The sequence below is a fragment of the Cheilinus undulatus genome, linkage group 3, assembly GCF_018320785.1.
Source record: "Cheilinus undulatus linkage group 3, ASM1832078v1, whole genome shotgun sequence".
Classification (NCBI taxonomy): domain Eukaryota; kingdom Metazoa; phylum Chordata; class Actinopteri; order Labriformes; family Labridae; genus Cheilinus; species Cheilinus undulatus.
Genome location: NC_054867.1, coordinates 16,663,782 through 16,683,114, shown reverse-complemented (window position 1 = coordinate 16,683,114; position 19,333 = coordinate 16,663,782). Strand labels below are relative to the sequence as shown.

Here is a 19,333-nt window from a genome sequence, read left to right as displayed (position 1 = left end):
AAATAGTTTTTGTAAACGACTGACAGCTCCTATTATTATTATTATTATTATTATGCATAACAATGGAAGTAATGAATGGCGTATTGATTTAATGTTTTATGAGCATGGTAAGTCCTCTGCATAAAGCTGGTTTTCTGCCAGCCTATAAATACATTTTTAAATCTCTACACTAATAATATCAGTGACTGCTGCTCATTTCACCTATGGGTATTGGTGTCCGTGTAGTTTCTTTGCTGAACGTCTCTGACAGTTTGACACGGCTTGAAACCTGGAGCAACTACACTACCCAGAAGCCCTTTCGCCCTGCTACAAGCTGGCTCCCTCCGCTCTGGGAGTGTTTCGCATTTAAACAAACACGGTCCTGACGAAGATGGCGGAGAGTTTGTAGAGGCGTAAAAGAAAACTGCTCTACTCAATGAAAGCGGCGGAACCGGTGAGTTTTCTTGTCTTGATTTAAGGTCCAGTTGTACCCGAAGTTTTAAACAAATGTTCGTGTGTGTTAAAAGGTTCAAATTTGTCTCAGGAGCAGTTGGTGTTTCTCCGCTTCCGAGCAGGCTGTGGTTTTAAGCTACCGTGATACAATGAACCACATTACCGCTGTCTATTTGTTATGAGATGTTTCTGTGATAGTACTGACTTAGAAACAGCAAGTGGGGTGATAACAACGCAAAGCTTGGCTGAATAATGAGCAGTTCCTGTCGATCTCTGTGTTTGTTGGTGTTTCCATTATCCGCTAGCTGCAAAGTTTACGAGATACGGGCTCTCTGGCTCGCTTGTGTGCAGTAGCATAGCACTTCAGACTCAGTGCTGCATATGAGGGAACTCGTTTGTGTGTCTCAAACGTTAACGTCAACTTTGAAGCGCCACTAGTCCGCGTTAATTGCTTACAATACAGCTGAATTGCTTTGGATACTTTATTTTTCACCAGACGGTCTGGCTTGCTTATAGTTTCGCTGCCACTGGGGCTGCAGGAATGTTCTGTATTCACAGCTAACATGAGTTACACCGCAGTTGTTGTCTCGGGACAAAAACAAAATAAAATTGGGGTTTGCTCGTATTCTGAATCTCAGTTCTGTAGTTAAACCGTGAATCTCATTGCAGTCTACCATTTGTACTATTGTGACTTTAATTTGCAACAGCACAAAACATTGACAGAGTACTAAGCCAACTGAGGTTAAAAATGTAAATTGATAAAAGAAACTTTCTGGAAAGAGGTGTCCTTGTCTTGGCGGTAGTTTAATTTTCGATGTTAACTAGCTGCAGGTCATGTGGACATCCCTGTCCCTCCCCTGCTGAATACCAAACTTGAACTGACCGCTTAGCAGAACCAGCAGCATCTGTTATTTATTGTATCTCTGCAGTGAGATCACCTATCTGTGATTGTTATGGTTGGTATAATGGCCCATCACGTTATGATAAATGTTGGTTTTCATAGCTGATAAATCATATTTAGTTTCTGTGTGCGTGTGAGAGACAGAGGAGGAAGATGGATGTGCTTTAGTGCAGGGGAAGATGAACACTCAGGGTTCAGGTAGAGTCCAGGCTGGCTTTCTGTGGTCTTGAAAAGGTGTATGCTGAGCTCAGTGTTTGAGGTGGCCAGAGGACATTCTTGGAGAACGTGCTCATGTGTAGGCAGACAATGAGAATGTAAGTTAGTCATTCCACTGAAATGGTCGAGGTTTAGGTGTGCTGTCGCTCTCATCGCCTGGGGCCATCCCTGCCAATACTTGCAGGTATTTACAGCTGAATGCGCATTTCCACGTGAGTGTCTGACATTTTCAAGATATCTTTACAATATTGCAATGTTGTTAATATGCAGTAGTGTCCCTGCACATAGATCCAAATCCAGCCATTCATTAAGGTAGTCTGCAATAAGTCAAAATAAGTGCATTTAAACATCTGCCAATGAGCATGTGAGATCGGGGCTTCTGGCAGTCATCTGCAGTCAGATGAGCTAACTTGTCTTTATTTTGAGGCTGATGGAATGCCATTTCTCAAGCCCACATATGTGGTATTTTTGTAAGTGGTAGAATGACCACTGTGGGAACCTGTCCAATGGAGTGCTTCTGCTCATATTCTTGGCAAATGGAGCTCCCTGTCCCCCATTCTCTTTCCCTTTATCTACATCTTTCTTTCTCCCTCACACAGGGTGTCAGGCTGCGTTAACAATGAATCAATCTTTGGGGGGATTCTTTGACTGCAGATGGGGTGAAGAGTGACTGGGATGCTTGGCTTTCGCTCTTTGTCTGCTGGCCCCTGTGCTCTCAATAATTCATTAACTTATCACTTTTTTTCTCATGGGACTGGGAGAAGTCTCTGTGTGGTGGCAGATTGTGTGGTTACATCAAATCACCTGATTGATAGTGGGAACTGTTGTACATTGAGTGGTACAGCAGATACACTAATAGAATTTACTTTTTATGCGGAATACTTTCATGTGTTGCCCCCTTAAAACTTAGTTAGTTTCTGTGAAATGGGTTAAGTCCACCTAGCATTGAGAGCAGATAACAGATCTGTGCAATAATAAAAGGATGCGCAATAGTGGAATCTTGAAAATATCTGATACGCCCATATTTACAAATTAATTTTTCCTGCTACTGATATACAGTACTGTGCACACGTTTTAGGCATGAAGAGCGCTAACGGTTCTTCACAGGTCTTGATGTTCCACAACCCTGGGCTGAAGAGAGGAGGGAGGGTGGTCAGACCAATTCGACATGTACATGTGTCACTCAGCAGCCAAGATCGCGCTTAACAGCATTTCTTTTGTCCGGGCCTTTGCACCCCTGGTAGTACGCCCAGCAACCACCAACAGTTTTCAGGTGCTTAGAACATACACACGACAACCAGGGGGTTGTGGCACCCCTTTTACCCGCCCTAACAGTACCCTAGGCTATGTTTAAGCGCCACATCTACCCATAACTCCACCCTAAAGCTGTGGTTTTTGTTATGTTTTCATCAGATTATTTTTCCATACCCTTGGTAATGTACAAATACATCCAGAGCATGACCTGGGTTGTGTCAATCCTCCTTCCCACCCGATGGGGCCCTCAGGTGGGCGTACTTGCCGTTACACGCCTTACCTCAGCCTCAAATTTCGGCCCAAACATGCCTAAAACTTCTGCACAGTACTGTATGAATGTAGTTCAGACATAAAACTTTAGTCCTTAGAGCATCCTTTAAAGTCGAAGGATGAAGAAAGAAACTTCAGGCCTTAGAGCACACTTTAAAGTTTGAGAAATTAAAGAAGCTTTAGCTGATGTAGGTGTGTTTGTCCTGCCTGAAACTCCATAAATATATTCATACAAAAGTGGATATTTACAGATGGGAAATATTGGCTGTATTCTTTTTTTTTTAATCTATTGATATTGATATTGTGCAGCCCCAAATATAACACAATATTTGGATGATGCCGAGTTCAGTGGCATCTCTTTCTAACAGTGAGGTGGGTTAAGGGTTTGTGTCATTCAAGTTATGATTCTGCATATTTCACCTTTTAATCTTTGTTAAAACTTTGTTTGTAATAGTTGATCATCTAAAACTGAAATTTTCAAAATCTTTTATAGCTTCAGTTTTATAACATGGTCTCAGTGTTAAGGGGTGCTTTTTTCCACTAATAGGCGTGCAGCTTGCTGCTGTCATGAGTCAGAGACACTTCGATAACCCTCCGTGATTCGTCTTTGTCAAGCTGCATTTTTGCATCTCTGATATCTGAATACATGACATTCTTTAAGTGCTTTGTCAGCCTCGAGAGAAACTGAGAGACAGACGTAACAAGTTTCGTTTCAAGTAACTTGCAATCGCTCATGTGGTTTGGGTTCAGTACAAGATTAATAGCTGTGTGGGTGAGCAGTGGCTCTGAGAGGACTCTTGTTGACATATAGAGTTGAAAGGAAAGCCTTATTGTTTCCTTTAATTGAAATATGACACCACTGTCTTCATACCTTTGCAGCAGCACAAGAAGTACTGGTCAAGAAAAACACAGGAGTTGCTGACTCACAATCTTTTGCCAAGTACTTGTAATCTACAGAAAAAGTATAGTTATTTTCTGTGAAAATGTATGCTAGTAAATGCTAATTCAGTGTTCCTTGTTTCCAGGCGAAGTTGGAGTTTAGTTTTTCTCATTTAGTGGCGCTCTGCTCTGTCCTATTTAGACTTGACTGTGACTTTTCATTGGTGGCTGTTTTACAACCAAGGTTTAAGAACACAAAAGTTTCCTGTGGTCAGCTCAAGCTGTGTAAAACATCCTGTTAAGTCCTCACATCTCAAGGTCACTCATGCAGTGGCAGGGATCTGTATTTGTTTCATAAAGTGCGCATTCCTCACGCTGATGTGTTGGTGTGGTGGCACTCAACAGGTAGGTTTGCTTTGTATGCCTACCTTTGCGGAGCTAAATATAGAAAACTGCTCAACAAGACAGTCGTGTTTCCACTGCTAAAATATTTACAGCTACTTCGCCCAAACAAGTGAGAGTCAGAATGTGAGACGAGGGCTGCTGAAACCAGATTTTTATTCACAATTCAGAGGAAGCCAGACAGCTGAGTCCCAAGTCAAACGGTGAAGTTTGCACTCTGACTCTATTTGAAGTCACATCTCATTCATCCCCTCAGTCCCCTCTTCCTCAACTCTGAGGTAATACCCAAGTGTTAGGCTAGCAGAGCCATATGTGAGCCATGCACACTTCTGCAAGCCAAACGGGCAGCCTGAAGCAATCATTGCACCCAATTCCAGTTTATAACCAGCAAGGATTTGGAACAGTTCTCTCTCTGTAGTCTTCGTTGATTGGACGAAGGCAAGAGTTTATTGGGGAAGGGGGTGCCAAGAGCTTTGTCCCCCAACCCCCCTTGCCCTTCCTCTTTAACTTCAACTCCCCCTTTAACTTTCGCTCCCCCAGCTGAAGAATGCTCGTAAAACGGGTTCACCTGAACAAGCCAGTGGGAGGGTAGCTCCCTGGCCCAGTTTTGTTACCATTGTAAAATGTTAGCAAGACCTTGTTTGTGTTTTGTTTAGGGCCCCCTTTTATAAAAAATGCTGTGGGGGAGAGACAGCAAGGGTGAAAAAAAAAAGTTTGGTTTGTGAGATAACTGCTACCAGATGCTCCCGCCGTCTGTTATACAACGTAAAGAGATGAAGAAAGAGAGGCTGGTAAAGAGGGGAAGAGAAAAGACACACTGTCATGGGTGAACTTTTAAACTTCGGCAGGAAAATAGTCCATCCTTTCCCTCATCCTATGTTTACTCTGCCTTCATCAAACATATCAAAATTTACAACTGTGCCCTGGAACAGAAATATTTATTACTTTTAAAGCAAACTGCAAGGAAATTTGGCTTTGACTAATGCAAAATGTACATGTTCTCTGTGCCACAAAGCTTACTTTCACTGTCTCCAAGACTCCATCCCCTGCTATTTAACTTTGTTAAATGGTTGGTAGTTGTATTCCTTTTGTTTACACTGTGTGCCCCTTTTTCTGTCTCCATCTTTAAGATCAAACAGTTTGATGTTGGACTCATTTGGCTGTTGGGTGGGGTATCTGGGGTCTGCCTGGTTTGGGAGGCAGCTGTGGCTGGCATCACGCATCATATTGCAGGATTTAAAATAATACTTCATACAGATGTGACTGTGTAAGCAAGGATAGTGAGGGCACTGAGTGTCTACAACTTGAAGCTCACCTTCAAAATTTTCCGTCAATCAAAAGAACTTCAGCTCACAGCACCATGCTAGACGGCCTTTAGATTTTCCACGAGTGAGATTTTTACATCCGTGAGTTCAAGGAAAAGTCAAGTTGTGAATGATAGACTTCCAAGTTATCGTTACAGGCTCCAGACTTACTACAGCATGTCAACACTGGCAAGGCATGCGCCAGACAATTTATTACCGTCCATTTTTTCACCATCACTCATTTCTTAATTGGACTGATTTTTTCCCTCCTCTCCTTTCTGGATAAAGTGGAAAATGTTCCTTTCTGCTCCTCGCTGTGCCTGGTGACATCACTGCTGTGTATGTGGCTTGTCGTTACGGCAACACTCCAATCAAAAGGTTGCTGCTCTGGAGCTTACTGTTGTCCCCAGAATAGTCGAGCCAAAACCAGCCTCCAGCCTCCTGACATTGCCACAAGGTCTGTACAGATGCAGCAGTTTGTACTACAAAGAACACTTGAAGGTTGGCCATGATAGCATTTAGAAAAGTTGCTTTAAGTTTTTGCATTTTTTCACAATGTTTATTATTATTTCCATACTTACACTTCCATTTATGATGGCATGACTAAAACAGTCAAAGTCATAGCTACTGCTGTTATAACTTATTCCACATGGCCATCATACAATTTGGCTGATTTAAACCTAATTAAGGTTAACTACAGGATTTTATTAGTAACCAATATGGTTTTATTGGCTTCAGTAAATTTCCTGTGATGGAAAAGAAATCTCAAGTAGTGTGATAACACAGGCAGTGCAGGGAAAGCTGATAAGACAAGATTCTTGCTCAATATTAGACACCAGGCGTTAAAACAACAGTCTTAGTGTTTCTAGTTTTCTTATGGAAAATGTGATTACAAAAATCAAAGAATTTCCCAAATCCGTTCTTTCAAGGGATACATGATATTCGATTTTTTCCGATATCTGATATGCTGATATTTACACGTTCATTTTGGCAGACACATATAAATTTTGTACAAAGCAGAATTGTATGTCCCTAAAATACGTTTAAGGATGAACAAAGAAATGAGGGGTAGACCGATTATTGGCCCGGCCAATTATCAAAGCCGATATTTGGCATTTTGCTGTTTATCGGTATGAGTATTTTACAGATAATCGATAAATAACTCAAATAATGTGTTACTTGGGTTCCACTGAAAAGTCTGTCTTTCCCTCTGGCTTTTTTCTCACTCTCCACAGTCTCACAACACGTAATCCTGGGTGGCACTTACACAGTGAGCGTTAGCATCACTTCCTGTTTTCCTGCTACTGCTGTGTTGCTCTATGCAGTTTCTCATGCAGAAAGACCATGAGCTAAATTTTTTATTTTCCCTCTTGATCATACAATTTTACTTTTGCCATAATGAGTACATCTTGTACGTCATAATGAATGTCATAATCGGTTAAGAAATATTGGTTATCAGTCTAACTAGTCTCACTCAGGACTATTAATAATCAGTGTTGGTTTCAGCCCTGAAAAATAATATCAGTCAACCCTCACAGAAGCAGACTTAAGTCACTAGAACACACTTGTAAATTTACAGAATGAGGCTGAACTAAGAAAAAGTCTTCAGCTGCTATAGGTCTGTTGATCTTGCCTGAGACTCCACAAACTTATTTGTACACATGGCCAGTATTTACAGCAAATATATTGTTTGAAAATATTTCCAGATATTGTTTTATCTGTCAATATTGTGCATTCCCTGTTTTTTTTAAATCCAAAACAGCATAAAGCTTTACTGAAGAAATCGTTTTGCAGTAACTAATCAGGAACAGCTGCAAAGACAGTCTGAGTTTGATACTAATCTGCACTGTGTGCAAACAGTGTGAGGCCTTTTCTTATCAAAAGCAGTGAACTATTAAGTTGTAGGGTACATGACTTCTTCCCTGCTGATGGGTCAGTTAAATACACTCTGTACATTAACATGCAGTTTGATTGGAAAAATGGTAGTCCAGCTAAAATCCTACTAAATCGAATTCCTCAAAATCAGACCAATGCACCATGAAAATGTGGTGGGAGATCAGTTATCTCTTGTACATCTCAGTTGAACCAGGCTAGTCTAGACTTTGCATGCTCCACGGTCTTTGACTTGAAGTCAGGAAGCATAGCCATAGCGGTATCACACTGTCATCTGGCTTCGGTTTTCACCGTAAACTAGAGGGATAGTGTTTATCATACTTGTACCAAAGTAAAGCATTGAATGTTTATGAAATGCTCTGAAACTGTTCAAGTTTTTGCTGTTTAACATACAACTTGTATGCAAGTCAACGGGAAAGAGGTCAGCTGAAAGGAGGCGAATCACAGCGTAGAGGTGGAAATGCTCCTATCAGCGAATGATTCATCCCTGGGAAAATGACTGTAGTTCAGTTCCTAAATGAGTTACAACTGTAGCTTGACTGAGCTGTGATACTCATTGATCTGATGGATTTGGTCACATCAACTCAATGTAATATGTTGTATCACTACATCTAATTTGTGCTGATGGTTCCATGGCACTAGCACAGACAACATGTGTGAACACTAAACTTTATATTGGCAATAAATATGTCAGCACTTTTTTGTAGCATTTTTGTCCATGACTTAAAAAGCAGTACAGATTGATACTGCATATTAAGTTGTTTTAGAACTGGGATCCTGGTTTTAACCTCCATATTTAAAGTTAATCAGGCCAATAGTGATGCTCTGTGTTTACTAAAATATTCAAGTTCCATTTAAGGTTTTAGTTTTAGCAAGAATTGGAAGTCAGCTGTATTTTTTTTTTAACTTGGCACACAAAGCAGCATTGTGAGTGACATACAGTTGACTTTCAGTGAGAAACAATAAAACATTGATGCTCCTTACAGCCTAAAAACAAGGAGACAGCAGTTTTTCCATCTAGTTTCTGGTTTGAATGGTAATAGTTCCTTGTAAAGCTTAGATAACTTTGAATGCATGTTTTTGTTGGATTTTTTAAGCTTCTTTTTTTTTTTTTAATCCAAGAGTCATAAGAGTTTTGATATTTACTCTGAAGCTGCTTTTATTTTTATTTTTTTACATGTTGCAGTGAATGTAGAACTGTTTATTTAAGAGGAGGAGACCTGGTTGATATATTGGCTACCTTTATTTATTTATTTTTTTTAATGTGGATAATACTGAAGTGTTATTAAGTCCTGGTTAGTAGAGTTTATGTCTTAGCTCCTGCACTGGTCTTCTTTCAGCACTACTTTTAAAAGAGCAGAGATTCCACTGACAACATTTGAGCCAACTTGGGATCTTCTTGACTGATGATTGCAGTTATTCTTGGCAGCCCTATTTACTGATACTCTGATTAACGCCCAAGTGTTAAGTTAAACAAAAGGGGCTTTCTAAAAATAAAGATTTACCTTGGACAGAAAATAGTTAATTCAGGTCTGATACATTTTTTGGGTGACTTACAACCAAATCTAGAGCCAGCTATGGGTTGCATCAGCACATTTAAGTTGTTGCACCAGCAAGGATAGTTTCAGTGTAAGGTTAAGTTATAATTTAAATATTACATCTACCTCCTAGGTGTAAAGTGCTCCACAGAATATGGCTGTCATGATGATAGTTTTTAAAGGTAGGACAACTTGAAGGATGATGAAAAGCTGAGGTTTTTACTGGCAATTTGGTGTCAGCAGTGCATTCTCCATCATTAGATACACTGTCGTTTTCCATGAGCAGAGATGATTTCTGTCATCCACCATTGAATTATCCCAATTATTATTGATGATCAATACTTGATGTCAGTGTTATTTTAAAGGTCTGGTATCAAAGTCAGTTAGCCATTTTTTAAGACAGTGGAAAAATAAAAAATGTCAGAAACAGTTAAAAAGGCAAAATAGCTGAATTTTAAAATGCATTAAGAAGGGTGAAATTAATCGCAACTAACCACAGAAATTCTGAGATTAATCATGATAAAAAAATTGTAATCTTTTGACAGCTCTGTTTATTTTTGTTACTATTTAAATTTATTGCACATCAAAGTTTTTAGTCGTTTAATCTGATGAATGCATGTTAAGTAGTTATGTAAAATCATTAAATAATCCTGTTTTATAATCATGATTTATGATTTTGATATTATGATTTTAGCCATAATTGAGCGACACAATAAATCTTTAAATAAATTCATTGCTAGCACTTTAAATTATCAGTTTTTATCGATATATGGATTTGTTTTTGCAGCCCTAATTGTGATTATGATTTTAGCCATAATCGAGCAGCCCTACCTTGTTTTTGCCACAAATCAACAAGTTGGTCCTCAGTTTCTGACCTCCATCTATCGTAATGCTTCACGTTCTCTGTCATTGCCATGGCTGTGTCTGTTGTGCTTCCTTTTTCTGTCAGCTTGTGTTCTGATTGGCTGTCATCCTGTTCAATCCATAAAATACATGCTCATCTGGCCTCAATGTATCCCCAACACACAGGATTTGTGTTTATCAATATTGATCATGCTTGATATGTATGATTTCAGATCAGGGCAGCTTTGATGATCTTCTGAGCAGATCAGAGAGGAGATCACTCTGAACACACCTGACACCACAGCAGAATCTGGCGAGATAATCTTTAGAACCATCAGGTAATCGGGCCTTTGCTGACTTTGGCCCTAACTGACCTGGTTATCCCACAGTGTGTATGCTGCCTTTTGATGCAGGCTCCTTGCTTAAAACACTTCTAAAAGTTTCACTTTGGTTATCAGATATAAAAGTGTCTATTGGCCAATAAGTGGTGAAAGTTTATTCCAATGCTGATCTTAAAGACACCGTCAGATGAAAAGACTTTAAAAGTTCTCTTTTGTTTAAACTTTTAGTTTCACTTTCCTGTAAACCCATAAGATTTGATTCACAACAGGAATGTTGAGCCTGAACTTTTTCATGACCAAGAGGTCAGTTTAAAGCAGGGACTGGTATGTTTTGCCTGTTTCGTGCTTTGCCTGCTCCCTTCCAGTGTTAGAGACTTGATTAGCAGTACAAGCTTAATCACTCAGCAGATGGGAACAGAGTGCAGTGTCACCAAGACAAAAACAAACCCACAGTTGGATTACGGCTCAGCGTGCGAGAGTCGGTGTACACGTGTGTTTGTGTCCAGTAAGACAGAGCTACTTTGATTTGATTCCTGAACAGATTCCTGAGTGTTGTGCTACCAGCAGAGCAGAACGGCTGCTTTCCTCCGGTCCTCCTTTTCTTTGTCTGTCTCTCAACACTTGGTCCTTGTGACCCCTGTATCCCAGCTGTCCTCATAAGTCATTTAAACACACTTTTAATAGTGTTAACCTGAAACTGAGCAGCATGTGGTGGACACTATGTGGACAGCTCTGTAAAGAATTGTTCATAAAGAAAAGTATAAAACATCAAAAAGTTGGAGTATTCATGGAGTTTTCAAGGTAATTATTGTACCTTTTTATAATGCGTGATTTTTTTATTCACAAACCTTAAATTCACAGAATCTTTATTTTGTATTTTGTAATGATGGATTGTTTACAACCCACAGAGTTTAGAAAAAAAAGTAGATGGATAGTTTTCTAAAGCATAGGATTAAAACCCCCAACTCTGCTCCTTCCCTCTGTTTCCCCTCGTACCTCATTTCTGGAATCTTTTTCACCTAGGCTCTGTCAACACGTGAAACTGGCCAGTTGAAAGAAAGGAAAAGGAGTAGTAGGGGAAAAATAGGAGATGGGAGGGAGCGCAGTTGTGAAACTGGCGTAAGACCATCTTTTGAGCGGAATTCTTTGCAGGGGTCAGAGTTCAGGTGCTGCAATGTGGCGCTGTGATTGGCTGAGGAAAGGTGAAATGAAAACCACGGTAAACTTTTGACCCCGGCGCAGGAGCTCTGCAGGAACGCCCAGCCCCAGCTCTGGCGTGGTGGAACAGAGCCCGCTCTCTTCCTGTGTTTACTCCACCAATCCAACAGGGACGGAGAGGAGAGGGGGAGGGGAGAGGGAGCGCAGAGAGGGAGGAGAGAAAGACACACGAGAGCGAGAGGGAGGGAGGGAGGAAGGGAAGAGAGAAAATCGTCAGAGCTGTGCTGCGGTCTGAAAATGAATAGCAGTTTTTTACTGAGTGGCACAGCTGAAACGTGTACACAAACTCATACTCTGAAAAACAAAGTTAAAACCACACTCAGGCTATGTCAAAGGAGCTTGACTTCATTTGAAAAAAGTAATTACAATGGTTGACATATCTTCTTTCTCAATTATAAATGGCTGTGTGTGATTTTTCCTCCAGTGTGTCTTCTTTGGTTGCAGGAGAAGATATGTGTGTTATCAGAGCAGGCAGCATGGAGGCTGATCAGGCCATGGGGCTCTGGTTCTCCAGATAAAAGGCTGGTTAGCCATTGATTAATGAACTCATTTCCATAATATTAGCCTTGTGTGATCACAGCCGCCCGCATTTTGTTTGGTTGCTGTGGTCTCTTTTGGATGCTGTCGTGCTCTCCCTTTTAACAACTGTTCATAAACACAAACACGTTGAGCTTATAGAAAACCAAAGGATGGAGAGAATCGGTACTATGTGAGGAGTTTGCTGGGTGCATCTCTGCCGGCGTCGCTCCTTCCCTCTCTGTTCTTTGTCCATATTAATGATGGATAGTAGCAGGAGATGCATGTGTGACACACACACTCAGTGGAATCTGCCATCCCTTTGTTTCCACCTTCATTTATTTCCCCGGTTTCTCTACACATTGCAGTTTGTGTGAGAAAAATGGGGAGATGCGCTCAGTCTGTGTGAGCTCTGTGTGTTGTGTGCGCTGGGTGTGGATGGGGGATGTTTTTCCTGTGAGAAAAACCAATCCTGTGAACACAGTTTCTCTCTGCTTTTAACAACCTTCTCTCTCTGACACGTTAATCTATGGGCATCATGCAAATGACAAGTTTAAGTAAAAAGCCATCAGGACAAATAGCTGTTTTGTCTTTAACGCATTTGTACCGTTTTGTTTGTTCTTTTTGAATAAATCTCAAGAATTGATCACATTTACAGTGAGTTATTTCGCAGTCCTTGTGGGTCGTATATGGCAAAAGAAGAACTAAATGTATTGATTTCAACCCCACACAAGTGGATTAGGAAAGCCTTAGATGAGTCAAACATATTACAGATAAACTCTATAAACTGAACATATATTGGTCTATGAACGCTGAATCATTTTAAACCAGGATTTCTGAAAGATGCAGACTTCTTTCTGCTACATAAACTCAAAAATGCTTCTGTGAAGGAGTTTTTCTATCTGCCTCCCCAGCTCCTCCTCCCTGTCCTCTTCTCTCACATTTGCGTCACTACCACAGATTTCAAAGGTGTGCTTTATTCCACTGTGAAGTGCTTCTTGTGTTACTGCTGTTTACTTCTAAAATCACTGATGCTCATGCAGGCTTCCGATTTGAAAGACTCATCTTGATAAAAAGGAAATGGAACAAATAATCCTTTTTTTTAAATGTCAGTGTCGATTCATAACTCAGACAAGGTTAAAAGGAACTTCATATCTGAAGTATTAGGAGAAAAAAGGCACACAAACTTCCTGCTGCACCAGATTATGCACTTGAGTTTTACAAAAGAGACTCCCCCTGTATTTTCAGCCAGCTTTACAGGAGCTCCTGAGTCACTTCGTTACATTATGGAGGCTTTCTCTGCTCATCTTTACATTTTAAAATCCATTCTTGCACACGTGCTCAACATATGTCACCCTTCCCTGAATCTTATTATATGTGGAAGCTCCCTCCATCATGCCATCAAGCCCTCTGACTCCAGTTGAATCCCACTAGTCCATGCTTCATTAAAATCATGTGTAATGTTGGCAGAGAGAAGCGAGCAATGATCATCAACAACAAGCCTTCATTCAGCTCCATGAAAAATGTTTACTTCTGGAAATTGTCTTCCCTCTAAAACTGAAGGGGAATCCCCAAAATGTCTAAATGATAAATGGCGGCTCCACAAAGTCAAATTTGGCTCTTAATTATACAAAGCACAAACAGTGATACAGTCAATGGTGGCTTTGTTTGTCCTGCTATTTAACAAGGGCAGAAGTATGACTGCTTATTGGTTACAGGAAGGAGTTAACGGCGAGGAAAATACTGACAATTCAGCAGAGGAGTGTAAAGACCAGTCATTTCTTTTACCTTTTTTAAACCAAATTTTATAAATATTGAGATGGGATTTAACAGTAATTTCTGTACTTGAATACTATATGACCTAATGAATGAATGCTGAATTAATCGCCATCATAATATTAACTAAAAGATGTCAGATACTGAACACACTGGCTTGAGTTATTAATTTTATAAATATAAGGAAAACATCACCGAGCTTTGTAGTCTGAACAAGATGCTCCAAACTTTATTCTGTCGCTGCTGTGATTTTCCCATGGGCCTAAACATGCTAATCAGGCAATAAACAACTCACATAATAATCCATGGGCAGTAGGGTGTAACAGTTTTTGTATTTGTCCTGTTTATGACGGTTCAGGGGTCCCGGTTCGGTGCAAGTAGTCCCATGACGAATACGTCCAAACTAGGCCTGAACATTTGCAAAAGTAATCTTAACTGCAAACATTCTTGACTGTGTTTACAACCCTTAGTAACTCATATAGTAATTTAGAAACATTGATGTGTTCTGATGTATAGGATCTTGACTTCAGGGGACAGCAGGGTGGGAAGTAGGATGGGTGGGACTGAAGGAGGGTTGGGTGGGTTATTGTGGAATAAGGGAAAGGGAACTTAAAATGCTGTAACTACCTTAAAGCAGCAGCTGCTCTATGTTTAAATACACTTTTGCTTGCGATGTTTGCTGCAAAACAATGTATGATGTGTTCAAATCAAAATTCAATAAAAATTGTTAAAAAAAAAATCTTAACTGCGATCTTTCCCCCCAGTATTGCAAATACAATTTAATATGTGATTATTAGGTTCCTCATCTTATGTATTTTTCAACACATTCAAGGAATAAATCGTTCTACATTATATTCACATTCAGTCCAGAACACGGTCATCTTACATTTTACCATTTTATTGCAAAATGGATATGCAGTTTTACTTGGCGGAGAAGGTGTGTAACAAGCTTCTCGCTATAAAGGAGGAGGCTGGGGTGGAGGAGGTGAAGTCTTGCCAGTAGCAGCATGGTGCAAGGATTAGTGAGAAGTACCTCATATCTTAATGGCCCTCTTTGTTGACACTTGAATGGTTGCATAATGTGCATTAAGTCTCCGCGGCTGTAAAAAGTAATTATATCAAACCCGTATTTCGACACATTTCAAGTTAAAGAAATATTGCACCTTTTGCGATTTGTAAATTGCAGCAGGCCATATTGTGATTTAATTTAGTTTGCATTTAATTGTCCAGCTTTAGCCTGAGCCATTAACAAATTGTAAGAAAACAATACTTACAGTATTTATCCGCCGATCTTTGCGGCAGTAATGCTGGTAATTGTGGTTGCTAACCACTATTAAACCACCAACAAAGAAGAGAAAGTAGCCGGCATATTAAAACACATGAAGAAGAAAAGTCCAATCCCGGCTTCTGCTGCAAGAGCGGTAGAATAGTGAGACCACAGTCTATGAGAGAGGCCCACTGCCCATCTCTCCCTCTGCTCATCTCCGCGCTGTTTATAAAAAACATTTGGATGTGAAAGCAGAAATATCACCACTGCTTATAAATTCTAAAGACAATACATGGTTCAGTAGAAGTAGAGAACAGTGGCGACAAATGTGTATTTAAGTGCTCTGCTCACACTTAGTCACAAACTGTGACCCCAAATCCGAGGTACGAACTGAACCGTGACCTCTTTGAACCGTTACACCCCCAATGGACAGATTTGAAGCCGCCTTCTTCCACAATATATAATTTAAGCATGTGTCCTGCCACTCTGGTATCATCATAAATTAACTGATAACCGGTTCTAACAGGTTCATGTTTGTTTGCCTTTTGTGTCATTATCCCTTCAGAGTTACTGTAGCTGTTATAAAGCTGTTGTAATTCTTAACCGGCTCACTCTGCTGATAGAGCTAGAGCGATGGCCTAATAGGTTACGCCTTTGTGTACAGCTTGTTTCTTACTACTTATTATTTTTTGCCAAGTTTATTCACTTTAATGAACCTGGAAACTTGAGTTCATGTTATTATAAGTCAGTCGAACTCTGCAGCTTAAAACAGCATGAGCACAGTGCATGAGTAACACATTAAGTAATTTCAGCCACATTGAGTGCTTGAATACCCATCCCTAATATTAATCAATTTCAGCAGTTTGGCATCCTTTATATTTATTTTTGCAGTGCTTCAAGCTTTAATTCACTAACAGTCTTTTAACTGCAGACAGATGTAAAACTTAAATTTACCAAAAATACGCAGCATACCTTTGGAATATGCCTGAGTGTCTCATATCTCTCCAAGGGGGACTTCTACAGTATGTAAAGAACAGTGTTGTGTGACTTTGTTTTCTACATCATTAACATGTATCTCCTTACCTATCTTTTAGATCTGTTTTATTGATTGATTTATATTTATTTAAGTTTGACAGGTTAAACTGTTTTCACAATAGGCATGATGGTTTCTTACTCTGCCAGAGGGCATGATTGTTCCCCCTTTGACTATACTCCACTGGTCTACTTTCACATTAGTAAAAGTGTCCATGCATGAGCACATTTGTGCATGTTCACAGTTCAGTATAGTAGGTAAGGATATGCACGTACTTATTTTTCAAATCTGCCATGAAGAAGAAAGAAGAAGAAGCGATCATGACAGCCACTAGCATCATCAGTGGGGCAATCTTCTCACTGGCAAGTACCCCTACTCTAACATGGTTGCATTCACATTAGTGCTGAACTATATATTGTATTTTTGCCACCATTGCAGTGTGCACATGTGCACATCGCAAGGGTGTGAAATCAGATGACCTGGTGCCATTCACACTGCCCAGTCAGTGCTTTTTGATTTTTGCCAAATTTGCATGTTTTCTCATTTCATGATGACCTTGCATTTAAGTCTGCCTGAAGTCACCATCAGAAGTCAGAGAAGTGAGGTCTGTGTCTCCCCTTTACATCAGGCTACAGGTAACACTTCACGGGTATAAATGAAGTATAAGTTTATTTTTTACCAGTTTGTCACTGGTATAATTTTATTTGTACAGCTGATGAATAAACAAGTCTCTCTGTCCACCTGCTCTGCCTCTTTTTATCCTCATCCTCCATCTGTGGGAAAGAGCTGCCATCAGAGGGCTGCACAGGGTGATGTTCCAAATCTGAAAATAACTGAAAGACCCAATAAGAAAAAAGGAATTTTGATTTTTAATAAATGTACATAAAAGGCCACTTCAGTTTTTTTATTAAAAAAAAAACAGTACATATGTTGTGGAGAGAAAAATTATCAATATGTCCGTTCCTTCCAGTATCATTCAGTCCCAGTTCACATCGCCTGTGGACTGTGCTCAGGTGTATATAAAGACCACCTCCTCAGGCTTGGATATGCTTATGTTCATACTGATCAAATAAACCAGACTTTGGAGTCTTTGGAGTATGTTCTCACATTAGGCATCATTGTTTCAGGTTCCTGAGTGCAATCCGTCCCCCCTTGCGGGTCTGCTTTCACATTAATAGTATCATCAATGCCCAAGTACATTTGTGCTATGACATAGTCCAATGCGATTGGTGTCAATATGTACATGGTTAAATTGCTAACAAGCCAGGAAAAAGAAAGAAGATGCAACCTCGGCTACTAAGGGATTAGGTGTTGAAATGGTTTATGTTGAATCCTTTAAGAGTTGCCATCAGAATAATGAGTCAGTTAAACATCTCTTTATCATTTCAGGCCAACAGTTCCAGTCAAACACTCGATGTAAACTGTACTGACTAATTTCTTGCTGTTACCATGCTCTTTTATCTGATGTAAACAGCTGCTAAATGATAGCAGAGACAGCATCTCATTGTAACAGTACATTTTAACACTATTTTGGTCTAGAAAATTAGGAAAAAGTTTGCCAGAGGCTACGTCAAGTTATACCCACGTCTAGGAACATCCCTACTGCCACTTCAGATGTTATTATTTTTGAGATGCCAACAATGACCCTCTGCCTACTTTTGCTTTTGCCATCCAGCTCAAAATGAAACTGGCCTGTGTTGATTTCACATTTAAAATTCTTCTTATAATTCTTCTCACTGACAAGTACCCCGGACTCAAGCATAGTTGCATTCACATCTCCTCAAGCAGCCATTGGCGTTAGATTACTTGGATCTGGGCCTGAGTCCTGATGTGAAACCACCTGTAGTTGCACATGATTCATTCAGGTGGTCACTGTTAAAAAAAATCTTCATTAAGTGCTCAGAGTTTACTTCTCATGGATAGTGTTTTTTTTGTTTGTTTTGTTTTTAAATTTAATTCACATCAGGTGTTGTAGTAAACAGCTCAGCTCCCAGCCTGTTATTCATCCATACTTCGCTAATGGGAAGTTGATCCTTAAGCCTGACCAGAGACATTGTAGCTCACATTACAACAGCAAACAGTTTGGCTAGGTTGGGGTTTTTCTTTTTTGTTTCTAAGGGTCTTATTCTTCACTGTTTGATATGAAGAGTTTCCACTTTTAAGGTCAGCAGAAATAAAGTTTTCCCAAACTGATTGAGAGAACGCACAACTGAGGAAATTGAATAATCAGTAGAGATTCACATCAAATTTCACTGGGTTCCTTTCGAAAGAGGGGAAAATACTACATTTGTGTTCCAAAAGTTCAGTTAACTAAAACTCTAAACTGTCTCACTTTTTCATACTAATTGAATTATTATGTAATGACCAAAGTACAAAAGTTTACAAGACTGAAAGGTCAACCAGTAGATTTATTAAAGCATGGTTTCCAAACTGCAGGATTTTTTTTCTGGAGTAAAGGCACTGTGGACTGGGTTGGTGTGAGCTCCAATTGCACTTCACCCAGGATAAAGCCGGGTGTGTGCTTGGCAGGAGGTGGAGACGTTCTTTGAAGAAAAACAGGAAGTCATTCTGCCCTTTTGTTTCCTTTTTGCTCTTGATGTTTCAAACTCAAGTAGACACCTTTTGTTGCTTTATTACCTTTGCTCCGTGGCGTCTGTGTTCGTGTTTATGTTTGAGGGCAGTGGGGGGATGATGCTGCGGTTCTTGTAGCTGCTGCCTGTAATGACTATGAAGAAAATATATTTTTAGCACTGTTTTGTAGTGAGTAAGGAGTTTCCTTGAGTGTGATTTGGGGTCTGTAAAAGTGGTTTGTGTGCCCCAGTTTGTCAGATCATTGTTTTAGATTGGCCTGTGTGTATTGTTGGGCCTGCCACTCATTGTCTCAAGGAGCTCAGATTGCAGGCTTTATTTAAAGGCCAAGAAGGAATGTCCTCCTCACTATTCTGGTCCTGACTGATCAACGGCTGACACTGCTACCATCCTGGCCTCCAGCCAAAACCCTGAGACTCCCAAAAGTTTCCATTTTATCTACCCACTATTTTTTTTTTTTCTGAGATAAGGAAAATTAGGTTTACTTTATTATCAGGTTTATTTAGGTTAGTAATGCGCAATATTATTATCTTACTATTATGATAGTGGTATCAGAAGATATGAGCTTAAAAAAATGTATTATCCATATTGGCAGATGTAAAAATTTCTCCAGATATTGGCTGCAAATATCAGCCAGATGTAATATTTGTGGGTTTTAAGT

At 39.9% G+C, this 19,333-nt stretch overlaps 1 protein-coding gene across 1 annotated transcript in view; it reads left to right on the top strand.

Moving 5' to 3' along the window:
• The first annotated feature begins 346 nt into the window (after positions 1-346).
• Positions 347-19,333, top strand: part of ncoa3 (nuclear receptor coactivator 3) — a 45,967-nt gene continuing 26,980 nt past the window's right edge. The window contains exon 1 of the mRNA XM_041782950.1: positions 347-433. The gene's annotated coding sequence lies outside the window, so the exon portion shown is untranslated. The remainder of the gene's footprint in view (positions 434-19,333) is intronic.